Here is a 13,718-nt window from a genome sequence, read left to right as displayed (position 1 = left end):
ACACTAACCTTAACCCTTTAACCTAACTCCTAAAATGAACCCTAACCTTAAACCTAACCCCTAGCCTAGCTAACGTTAATCATGTACTACTGTATCTTTGGCCTCGAGAGGTGTTTCAATTCCTCTTGTGTAATTTAGAATTCCGGCCACTTCAACATTTGCTTAATGTAGGCTTCCGCAGCAAGGGACAGCTCCTTCACAGAAACTCAGCATCAACCCTGGTAGGTTACTGTGGTAGTCAAATTCCTGTAGTGGATTAGCTTCATAATTCTGCATGAACACTGGAATACCTCATTGTTCCGATGAAGGGGTAATGCCAAAAATTGCAGGTATTACAATAGTATTTGTCATGGTCTTACAGGCTAACAAATCTCTCCTCTCTGTGTGTGAGGCTTGGGTGTGAATGAATGATATGGCACTTATTTTCACATCATATTTGCTATATTTTTTATCAAATCTGATAGACCATGCTCTCAGTGACTGACTTCAATTTGCAGGATCAGAAATCTGTAATTACCTGGCTTCGATCCTCTTAGGGATCTTAAAGATTATTCTGCACACAGCCTATACTACACACAGCAGCCCCCCCCCCCTCTCTCTCTCTCTCTCTCTCTCTAGAGGGAGTAGTGTGTTTGTGAGATTAGAATAATTTTCTTTCATTTCAAAGGGCCAATTCTATTGCTGTAAAATAGGCTTTTGTAAATAAGAGAATGTATCATGCACATTACATTCGCTACAGTTGTTCCATTCTACTCTGTTATATTTAGGGGATTTTATTATTTTCTAGGGCTGGGGTGTCAAACTCATTCCATGGAGGGCCTAGTTACTGCAGGTTTGAGTTTTTTCCTTTCAGTTACAGTTTTTCTCAATTGCTAAAACATTTCCTGAAAACATTAAACACAAAAGCTCATTTTCAAGCACTATTTACATAACCTCTGACTCCTCTTGCAAAATGAAACATTCGCCTCAAAACAGTTTTACCTGTGTTCAAAATCAAACACTGCTATCAAATCATAAACAAAGTGATCAAAATGATATACACTCTCAAGCAGTCAGTAAACAATACACCGAAAAATAGAAAACACATTGTTCAAAACATACAATTCTCAGGGAGAAGTACATTTTTTATCTAAAAAAAAATTCATATTTTTCCCTCATTGTCTTTTGATGAACGAAAACATGATCTGTCATAGTAGCTCAAAATTGATCAGAAATTACTACTCTGCTTTGCTCTTTGCAATTTAGTTTTTTGTTCTTCCTCCTCCTTGTACCCCTATTTTTACAGTACTGTACCCTGCATCTCACAAACTTGTCCTTTGTCTCTGTGATATTGTAATTCTTGTTCTTTGTTGATATGAACCTGCAACCTGTCACGCCCTGGTCGAAGTATTTTGTGTTTTTCTTTATGTTTTGGTCAGGCCAGGGTGTGACATGGGTTTTTGTATGTGGTGTGTAGCTTAGTGGGATTGTAGCTTAGTGGGGTGTTCTGGGAGAGTCTATGGCTGTCTGAAGTGGTTCTCAATCAGAGGCAGGTGTTTACCGTTGTCTCTGATTGGGAACCATATTTAGGCAGCCATATTCTTTGGTTGTATTGTGGGTGATTGTCCTTAGTGTCTTGATGTCCTGAGTCTGTGTTAGTTTGCACCAGTTTAGGCTGTTTCGGTTTTCATTACGTTTATTGTTTTGTTGAGTTTATATTTTGATTCGTGTTACGTTGTTTTATTAAACATGGATCGAAATCTACACGCTGCAGTTTGGTCCGACTCTCCTTCTCCATTAGAAAACCGTTACACAACCAGTCAAAATCTATTGAGCAGTCAGTACTGTTACAGTTTTTCTCAGTCGCTTTGGTGCATTTCTTAGATCAAAAGTGCAATTCTTGAAACTACTTGTACAAATTCCAAATCATCTAGTCACTTGTGCACATCATTAAAGCAATTTCTTATTCCTTTAGAGCAAATTGCAATTGATAATGTACAAGTGTCAGCTTTTTTCCACATTATCAATTGCTCATGTCATGTTGATCAAAATGTAGTAGATGGTTCTCTGTTGAATAGTCTTACCCCTCAAAACATCTAGGCATTAGTTCCTTGCATAAGCCATTACATGCAAAATTGTTGAACTATTTGTCATAAACTGTCAAGCATAGTTTTACACATTTCTATTAGACCTTTTGTACAAAAACGTGAATTGATGAATCGTGCAGGTGAAATTGACCCTCACTCATGAAGGAATGTAAAGTGTTAGTTCAACCAACAATCAACCAGTTGTCTAAATTTCTCAAAGGTGCATCTCATGAAGAATCAATTGGCAAGCATATATAGACAGACCAAAAACACAGAGTTGCAATTTTCCAATAATGGATGGACCAGGAAATGAACAGGGTCAACAGCCAAGAGGAGGAGGAAGAAGAGGAGCAAGGATGCATGGTGGAAGGCAAAACAGAGGAAGAGGCAGAAGAGGACATAGGCTCCACCTGGCACAGCCAGAAGAGGACTGGCCACCCTCATAGCCTGGTTCCTCTCTAGGTTTATAATCTCCACCGGCACAGCCAGAAGAGGAATGGCCACCCCTCATAGCCTGGTTCCTCTCTAGGTTTATAATCTCCACCCGGCACAGCCAGAAGAGGACTGGCCACCCCTCATAGCCTGGTTCCTCTCTAGGTTTATAATCTCCACCCGGCACAGCCAGAAGAGGACTGGCCACCCCTCATAGCCTGGTGGAAGGTGGAAGGAACATGCAATATATGTACATGTTATGTCACTCTTCCTTACCAAAACAAATTCAACTGTGTGTTCTGGGATATAGCGTATAATGGAGTTGGAATCAAGTTAACCCTCCCACATGCAGAAGACGGGGTCGGAATATCATCAGTCACAGAGCTACTGTGGATTTGCCAGGCCAACGGGGAGGAAATATCACCATGTGTGCTGCTATTTCGGAGCATGGTGTCCTAACCCATATCCCCCTTATAGGGCCATACAACACCCAGCATCTACTCAACTTTTTAGAGACTCTCTACAGGGCTCTCATCCCTGATCCCTGATGATGAGAGGGGTCTGTTTAGAGAGGATTTGCCAAAGTATGTGGTCATTTGTGATAATGTGAGTTTCCATCGATCAAACATAAGGCAATGGTTTGTGACCCACCCGAGGATGCTCATAAAATTCCTCCCACCTTATTCACCATTCCTTAAGCAAATTGAGGAGCTATTTTCAGCATGGAGGTGGAAGGTGTACGATCGTCAGCCACACACATAGATGACCCTGCTGGCTGCAATGGATGCAGCATGTGAGGACATCACAGTAGACGCCTGCAGAGGATGGATAAGGCATTCCAAAAGATTCTTTCCATGTTGCATTGGAAGGGAAATATCCGGTGTGATGTGGATGAGAATATGTGGGCCGACAGACAGGAACGTCTGGATGTGTAGAGACAGCACAACAGTGCTGCGGGCAAAGTTGTGCCTTAGGGGTGGTTTCCTGTGTTTCTTTCTAATTTAGTTTTTTTTCCTTTGTGCCTCTTGGGTTGTCCAGTCTCTTTCAATCAATAACCCACATACAGTAATAAGTAAATAGCACTGTTAAAATTGATATATGCCATAGAAGTGCAGCCTTGTGCATTTTCAATACAGTAGCTGTCATCCAAACTGTAGCCTAAGTTTACATCAGGTAATACTGTCAACGTACACAGTTACATTGACAACATGCCTAAACATTTTGACGACCTTGTTCGTGAACAATGACTCAATGACTTATCATTCTGATGACACTGACATGATCATTGGCATGAATATTTACTTTTGAGAGATGTACTAAGGATTTTTAGTGACTGACTAGCTTTAGAAACATATCTATTGAATATTGCAATTTGTACAAATTGTTCTGAGAAATGCACTTATTATTTTGCACGTGTTAGGGATGATGTGAAAAATGCACCAAAGCGAATGAGAAACTGTAATAAATGGAAAGCGCAATGTTCAGGGCCATACAATTTGTCCATTGTACAGTATACAGCCTACAATGCACTGTACTTCAGTATCCATTCTCAGACTTTCTCCTTCCCACCTTCAACAACCTGTTTGCTCTCTGAACTGGCTTATATTGGTTGTGTCGCATCATTTGAAACAGGTTAAATCAATTTTGAGTGGTTGTGTTCAATCAATGACATATGTTCGCTATTTGTATTTGATTGTTGCCCCTTGTGTTTACCAGTATGGATGACATATGCATTAGAGTGCAGAATGTGTTTTGAGAATGAGAATGTGGTTAGAGTTTTGCTGAAATGTCTAAGTGAGATCTGCAAATTGTGTTTTATCATGTGAAATGGTTTAAAACCTGTTGGTGTTAGGGGGCAGTATTTTCATTTTTGGAGAAAAAAAAACGTTCCCATTTTAAACTGGATATTTTGTCAGGAAAAGATGCTAGAATATGCATATAATCGACAGCTTTCGATAGAAAACACTCTAACGTTGCCAAAACTGTAAAGATATTGTCTGTGAGTATAACAGAACTGATGTTGCAAGCGAAAGCCTGAGAAAAATCCAATCCGGAAGTGCCCCAGGTTTTGAAAGCGCTGCGTTCCAATGACTCCCTATATGGCTGTGAATGTACCATCAACGAGCTTACGCTTTCTACGTATTCCACAAGGAGTCTACAGCATTGTGACGTAGTTTTACGCATTTCTGTTGAAGAATAGCTGTATGGGGGCACATTGCGTAAGTGGTCACATGGTGGCTCCGAGAGAGATTCTCAAATAAAGTGCAGAGGTAGCCATTACTCCAATCGGTCCTAGAGAAAAAGGAATTGTCCCGACGGATATATTATCGAATAGATATTAGAAAAACACCTTGAGGATGGATTCTAAACAACGTTTGCCATGTTTCTGTCGATATTATGGAGCTAATTTGGAAAAAAATTCGGAGTTGTGGTGACCGCAATTTCCGGGCGATTTCTCAGCCAAATGTGAAGAACAAACGTTTCGCCTACAAAAATAATCTTTTGGGAAAAAATGAACTTTGGCTATCTACCTGAGAGTCTCGTGAGTGAAAACATCCGAAGTTCATCAAAGGTAAACAATTTAATTTGATTGCTTTTCTGATTTCCGTGACAAGGTTGCTTGCTGCTAGCAAGGCATAATGCTATGCTAGGCTATTATAAACTTATCACAATGCTTATCAAGCGTTGGCTGTAAAGCATATTTTGAAAATCTGAGATGACAGGGTGATTAACAAAAGGCTAAGCTGTGTTCCAATATATTTCACTTGTGATTTTCATGAATAGGAAGATTTTCTAGGAAGATTTATGTCCGTTGCGTTATGCTAATTAGTGTAAGATGATGAAAACGGTCCCGTTCACGGGATGGGGTGTCACTAGAGGTTAAGGTATTGACAACAGACTGCATAATTAGCTAAATGAGTCCAGGCAACTGAGAACTTTGTTCAGCCAATGGGTTTTAGTGTTTTAGCAATTGAGAAAAACTGTAATAAGCCCTAAACTACCAGGTGTGAGGTGTTCCTTACTAATTAGTCACCTTAATTCATCAATCAAGTACGAGGAGGGGAAACTGTTAGGAATTTTATGAATAATGACTAAACAATATTTACATTTAAATAGAACTATACCTAATTAAACTCTACCCTGTTTTACAATATCTGATTAATAATGTTAGTTCCTAAGAAAGAGGTTATGTAGCATGGACAAGGGATAATTGGAAATGATAACCATTGTGTAGGAAGGAATGTGTGTGTGTGCCTTAATAAGTAAGCAAAGAGGTTCATTAACCTATGTTTGAACCTGCTCAACTATAACTCTGTGGCGATCAAATAAGACAGCGAGAGCCCCTCTGGGATTTCCGTATCTGGAACTGTCTGCTAAAGTGGTAATAAATGATGGTGAGACTTCAGGAGTTAATCCAGATATATTGTGTGTCATGTATGTGCGCTAGTGAGTTGGAATGAACTTTTGAACCTGCTTTGTCCTGGTCGAGAGGAGGATCGACATTTTAAACCTATGACGTCATATTTTATATATAAACTGTTGTACAGGGTTCTATGAGCAGCGCGCTCTCGAGAATAAATGCTATTGGCTAATTTTGATAGACTGGTCTCTGTCTATTTCATGCAAATAAGGATCTTACAAATTCTTAGAAACAGACAGAATGATTTGAATTGAATTGGTTAATGAATACATATAGGAATTGTTAAATTCCTTTGACAGAAACCCACAGACACTTGGCCTTCCGTGGAATGAGTTTGATGTTCTAGGGCTTCCATTCAACAGTTTAATGTTCTAAGTTCTACATTCTATCACAGTAATTGAAAGCTACATGTTCATGTGGTTACAGCTGTTGCTTGGTTTATGGATAGTCTAATACAATTGGTATTCTAGTCGCAGAGTGCTGAATAAGGCCTCTGACCCCTGTCAATAAACCCATGGTATGGTCACATGTTACAAGAGATAATGAGAACAACTTTCTAAAAAGAAAGGATTCACACATGACCAAAAGGTCTTATGCATTCTCATTTATTTTTAAGGACATTTAAAAAATATATATATTTGGCAGACATACTGTATATTCCACTGAATCTCATGAAAATGTATATTTTGTATACCCAACTGATATTTCAGCGTTCCAATTGCAGGAGTACATGCAGACCGATATATTTATTGAACACTAAGTTGATTTTGATATTGATACTGAACAAAAACTAGGATTGGGGGAAACATTTTGCATTGCTATGTCAAAGGCAGAGGAATACATGCTTTATTAAATCCCCCTAAAATGTCATGTTAATTTCCTCCTTTTCATTACGAATTAAAGTTTAGGAGTTTTAGGATTGGTTAATGAGCGCATTGAAAACCCTTAGCAAGGACATAATCATCTAGAGCTCTTCCTCTCTCCCGTAGAACTATCCTGTGGTTAATGGGGTCACCCGTAATTATCATGCCATTAATGTAACGTCATGCCCCTTCCTGGGACTCCAGATAAAGAGAGAAGATGGAAGCAAGCAGCAATCCAACTAAATTATTTGAAAGGTTCTTAACAGAGGACAAAGTTGTTGCCTCTCTCTTTCTCTTTTTCTTTCTCACTCTCTCTTCACCTGAGGCCCCTGTTCTCTATTCTAAGTGGACAACATTATCATGCAAGCGAGCATCGCCCTTAGGATGCCAAGGGATCTAATCAGGGCCAGGTAAAGACCTGTCAAAGTGGGAGGAAGACAGGGAGGTAGTGACAGCCGGAGGAGATTGTATTGATTTTCAGTTCACCACATCCCTCTACGTGTTTAATGTACACAAAGCTCCTGTATTATGCAGTAGGAAACAAATGGCAACGAAGAGACGCGCAGAGGCAATAAACAACACCGTCTCACAGGTATACCCTAGCTGCTGTCTGTCCCTAGCTGCTGGCTAGCTGTCTGAATTGCCGTGACCCCAACCAACCTCACTACTCACTGGACCCTTATGATCACTTGACTAAGCATGCCTCTCCTTAATGTCAATAAGCATTGTCCATTGCTGTTCTGGTTAGTGTTTATTGGCTCATTTCACTGTATTGCCTCTAGCCCTGCTCATTATACCTTATCCAACCTTTCAGTTCCACCACCCACACATGCGATGACATCACCTGGTTTCAATTATGTTTCTAGAGACAATATCTCTCTCATCATCACTCAATACCTAGGTTTACCGCCACTGTATTCACATCCTATCATACCTTTGTCTGTACATTATACCTTGTACCTATTTTATTGCCCCCAGAAAACTCATTTTTCTCTCTGTTCTGGATGTTCTAAATGACCAATTCTCATAGCTTTTAGCTGTACCCGTATCCTACTCCTCCTCTGTTCCTCTGGTGATGTAGAGGTGAATCCAGGCCCTGCAGTTCCTAGCTCCACTCCTATTCGCTAGGCGCTCTCTTTTGATGACGTCTGTAACCGTAATCCCTAAGTTTTTTTTATTCACGGCTTTAGCACACTCTGCCAATCCGGATGTTCTAGCCGTGTCTGAATCCTGGCTTAGGAAGACCACCAAAAATTCTGAAATCTTCATCCCTAACTACAACATTTTCAGACAAGATAGAACGGGCAAAGGGGGCGGTGTTGCAATCTACTGCAAAGATAGCCTGCAGAGTTCTGTCCTACTATCCAGGTCTGTACCCAAACAATTTGAACTTCCTACTTTTAAAAATCCACCTCTCTAAAAAGAAGTCTCTCACCGTTTCCACCTGCTATAGACCACCCTCTGCCCCCAGCTGTGCTCTGGACACTAGATGTGAAGTGATTGCCCCCCACCCATCTTCAGAGCTCGTGCTGCTAGGCGACCTAAACTGGAACATGCTTAAAACTCCAGCCATCCTACAATCTAAGCTTGATGCCCTCAATCTCACACAAATTATCAATGAACCTACCAGGTACCACCCCAAAGCCGTAAACACGGGCACCCTCATAGATATCATCCTAACCAACTTGCCCTCTAAATAAACATCTGCTGTTTTCAACCAAGATCTCAGCAATAACTGCCTCATTGCCTGCATCTTTAATGGGTCAGCGGTCAAACGACCTCCACTCATCACTGTCAAACGCTTCCTGAAACACTTCTGCGAGCAGGCCTTTCTAATCGACCTGGCCGGGGTATCCTGGAAGGATATTGATCTCATCCCGTCAGTAGAGGATGCCTGGTTATTTTAAAAAATGCCTTCCTCACCATCTTAAATAAGCATGCCCCATTCAAGAACCAGGAACAGATATAGCCTTTGGTTCTCACCAGACCTGACTACCCTTAACCAACACAAAAACATCCTATAGCGTTCTGCATTAGCATCGCACAGCCCCCATGATATGCAACTTTTCAGGGAAGGTAGAAACCAATATACACAGGCAGTTAGAAAAGCCAAGGCTAGCTTCTTCAAGCAGAAATTTGCTTCCTGCAACACAAACTCAAAAAGGTTCTGGGACACTGTAAAGTCCATAGAGAATAAGAACACCTCCTCCCAGCTGCCCACTGCACTGAGGATAGGAAACATTGTCACCACCGATAAATCCACTATAATTGACATTTTCAATAATCATTTTTCTACGGCTGGCCATGCTTTCCACCTGGCTACCCCTACCCCGTTCAACAGCACTGCACCCCCTACAGCAACTCGCCCAAGCCTTCCCCATGTATCCTTCTCCCAAATCCAGTCAGCTGATGTTCTGAAAGAGCTGCAAAATCTGGACCCCTACAAATCAGCCGGGCTAGACAATCTGGACCATTTCTTTCTAAAATTATCTGCCGAAATTGTTGCAACCCATAGCCTATACAACCTCTCTTTCGTGTCGTCTGAGATTCCCAAAGATTGGAAAGCAGCTGCGGTCATCCCCCTCTTCAAAGGGGGGAACACTCTTGACCCAAACTGCTACAGACCTAAATCTATCCTACCCTGCCTTTCAAAGGTCTTCGAAAGGCAAGTCAACAAACAGACCATTTCGAATCCCACCATACCTTCTCCGCTATGCAATCTGGTTTCAGAGCTGGTCATGGGTGCACCTCAGCCACTCTTAAGGTCCTAAACGATATCTTAACCGCCATCGATAAGAAACAATACTGTGCAGCCGTATTCATTGACCTGGCCAAGGCTTTCGACTGTCAATCACCACATCCTCATCGGCAGGCTCGATAGCATTGGTTTCTCAAATGATTGCCCCGCCTGGTTCACCAACTACTTCTCTGATAGAGTTCAGTGTGTCAAATCGGAGGGCCTGTTGTCCGGTCCTCTGGCAGTCTCTATGGGGGTGCCACAGGGTTCAATTCTTGGACCGACTCTCTTCTCTGTATACATCAATGATGTCGCTCTTGCTGCTGGTGAGTCTCTGATCCACCTCTACGCAGACGACACCATTCTGTATACTTCTGGCCCTTCTTTGGACACTGTGTTAATTAACAACCCTCCAGACGAGCTTCTATGCCATACAACTCTCCTTCCGTGGACTCCAATTGCTCTTAAATACAAGTGAAACTAAATGCATGCTCTTCAACCGATCGCTGCCTGCACCTGGGACACTGCCTGCCCATCCAACATCACTCCTCTGGACGGTTCTGACTTAGAATATGTGGACAACCACAAATACCTAGGTATCTGGTTAGACTGTAAACTCTCCTTCCAGACTCACATCAAACATCTCCAATCCAAAGTTAAATCTAGAATTAGCTTCCTATTTCGCTACAAAGCATCCTTCAGTCATGCTGCCAAACATACCCTTGTAAAGTTAACCATTCTACCGATCCTCGACTTCGGCGATGTCATTTACAAAATATTCTCCAATACCATACTCAATAAATTGGATGCAGTCTATCACAATGCCATCTGTTTTGTCACCAAAGCCCCATATACTACCCACCACTGCGACCTGTACGCTCTTGTTGGCTGGCCCTCGCTTCATACTCATCGCCAAACCCACTGGCACCAGGTCATCTACAAGACCCTGCTAGGTAAAGTCCCCCCTTATCTCAGCTCGCTGGTCACCATAGCAGCACCCACCTGTAGCACGCGCTCCAGCAGGTATATCTCTCTGGTCACCCCCAAAACCAATTCTCCCTTTGGCCGCCTCTCCTTCCAGTTCTCTGCTGCCAATGACTGGAACGAACTACAAAAATCTCTGAAACTGGAAACACTTATCTCCCTCACTAGCTTTAAGTACCAGCTGTCAGAGCAGCTCACAGACTAGCCCCTCTATAATTTAGCTCAAACAACTACCTCCCCCTTATTTATTTTGCTCCTTTGCACTCCATTATTTCTATCTCTACCTTGCACATTCTTCCACTGCAAATCTACCATTCCAGTGTTTTACTTGCTATATTGTATTTACTTCGCCACAATGGCCTTTATTTAAGAAAAATGTTTTTGCCTTTACCTCCCTTATCTCACCTCATTTGCTCACAATATATATAGATTTTTCTACTGTATTATTGACTTTATGTTTTTTTTACTCCATGTGTAACTTTGTGTTGTTGTATGTGTCGAACTGCTTTGCTTTATCTTGGCCAGGTCGCAATTGTAAATGAGAACTTGTTCTCAACTTGCCTACCTGGTTAAATAAAGGTGAAATAATCAAAAATAACAAAACATGATTTGAAAGTGGTAGATGTATGAATGTATGTCACGAATCAACCCCCAGCACCATCTTCACCATCACCATCAAATGTAACTACGTTTAATTTTTCACACCCTGTGCGGAGATACACCTCCTGTGTATCTGCTGAAAGAAAATGATAACTCCAGGACGTTTACAATCATGTGGTTTCCCTCCCCGGGTAACGTGTAAATATGAACAACCTGGTTTGGATGTAGCCAACCCAGTTGATGAAACAAATAGGAGGGGCTCCATTGATATGATCACTTTTATCTCACTATCTATTTTTGGGGGGGATCTATTATCTCCATTATTTCTAAATGTATTTGTCAAATGCTCTATTTATGTCACAGGGAAGGATAATTATGGGTTGTATATGCTATGTACTGTATAATTACACAATATTTGACTGTACTATATTAACATATATGATTTACAACTCTCCTGATTTGGTTGACAAACTTTAGTGTCTCTGACACCGTAGTGGTATAACACACAATTCCCAGAAAGGATTTCCCTCTAGCACAGCGTCTGCTTTTCTCTCCAGCGAACCCATCGAGGAGCAGTGTAGCAGAAATAAACGGCTGTAACTCCATCTAATGTCCTTGAGCTGCTCGGAGAGAGACCTCTGGTCTATAAACATGGGATCCACTGCAGCTCACAAGGAACGCAAGCCGCAGTGCGAAGGAAACCTGTCAACTAAAATCAAGACGTTGCATTCCCAGCTCCTGTTCCAGCTGCATAGCACCACAGAATGGAATGCCCTTTAAAGTTCCACTGGGATTCTATTGATTAGGAAAGTAAGAAGGGAAAATGACATGCTATGATGTCAGGCCATATCAGTGAATATGATTTGCTGTTAAATTTCAGATATTTTGTTTAGACAATTTTAAGCTAGTAGTCTTGGTAGAGCAGGCACTTGCAATGCCAGGGTTGTGGGTTCCATTCCCACGGGGAACCAGTATGAAAATGTATGCGCTCTGGAGCTCCAGATGTAAAATGTAGATGTAAAATGTCAAATGTAGTTAATTAATGAATATTACTCTTAGACCTACGATTGATTGAGAGATAGGTGTGTGAGTACCCTCACCAAGGCTTACATGTACCCACTGAAAATGTCTGGGAGTTCAGCACACAAGGTAAGAATATGCAGCTTGGGAGCTTTGTGGACTTTGTCACACTGCAGTATGACAGAAATGGCCTACAATTCACTTGGAGTAGGCTGGTGGGACCAGCTATAGGCGGACAGGCTCATTGTAATGGCTGGAATGGAATCAATTACAATGAGCCAGTCCTCCTATAGCTCCTCCCACCAGCTTCCTCTGAATTCACAGTATTAGTTGAAAAATCTTTGACCATATTTCCCCCAGCAATTTAAAAAAAATCTTCAATGTTCTTCAGCCATCACCATACAAAGCCTACATGCCTGTATGTAATAACTATAATCACTAATATCCTTTCCCACAATTCTTTCAGGGCCTTTTACAGTTCAGCATAAATACCACTCACTGATCAAGAGGCATTACCCCTCTCTGAGGGTGTCTCAGGGGGAATTTGGATATGCGAGACACATATTTCCATTTCACACCACACACTTGTACAGGCTACATACTTGTACATGTTGTCATACCCTAATCTGTTTCACCTGTCTTGTGCTTGTCTCCACCCCCCCCCCCACCAGGTGTCTCCGTTTTCCCCCCATTATCCCCTGTGTACTTGTCTTTTCAAGTCTTACCAGCTTGTTTTCACATTTTCCAGTATCTCTAGTTTCTGTTTTCTAGTCTTCCCGGTTCTGATCATTCTACCTGCCCTGAGCCTTCCTGCCCTTGATTAACTCTGCCTTGGATTACTGACCACTGCCTGCCCCTTGACCTGACATTTGCCTGCCCTGAGCCTTCCTGCCCTTGATTAACTCTGCCTTGGATTACTGACCACTGCCTGCCCTTGACCTGACATTTGCCTGCCCTGAGCCTTCCTGCCCTTGATTAACTCTGCCTTGGATTACTGACCACTGCCTGCCCTTTGACCTGACATTTGCCTGCCCTGAGCCTTCCTGCCCTTGATTAACTCTGCCTTGGATTACTGACCACTGCCTGCCCTTGACCTGCCGTTTGCCTGCCCTGAGCCTTCCTGCCCTTGATTAACTCTGCCTTGGATTACTGACCACTGCCTGCCCTTGACCTGACATTTGCCTGCCCTGAGCCTTCCTGCCCTTGATTAACTCTGCCTTGGATTACTGACCACTGCCTGCCCTTGACCTGACATTTGCCTGCCCTGAGCCTTCCTGCCCTTGATTAACTCTGCCTTGGATTACTGACCACTGCCTGCCCTTTGACCTGACATTTGCCTGCCCTGAGCCTTCCTGCCCTTGATTAACTCTGCCTTGGATTACTGACCACTGCCTGCCCTTTGACCTGACATTTGCATGCCCCCTGTTTTTTAATAAACATCTGAGATTCTAAATGTCTGCCGCCTGTTTTTTAATAAACATCTGAGATTCTAAATGTCTGCCCCCTGTTTTTTAATAAACATCTGAGATTCTAAATGTCTGCCCCCTGTTTTTTAATAAACATCTGAGATTCTAAATGTCTGCCCCCTGTTTTTT

Source organism: Oncorhynchus nerka, linkage group LG2 (genome assembly GCF_034236695.1).
Source record: "Oncorhynchus nerka isolate Pitt River linkage group LG2, Oner_Uvic_2.0, whole genome shotgun sequence".
NCBI classification, from domain to species: Eukaryota; Metazoa; Chordata; class Actinopteri; order Salmoniformes; family Salmonidae; genus Oncorhynchus; species Oncorhynchus nerka.
Note: the sequence above shows the minus strand (reverse complement) of the source record.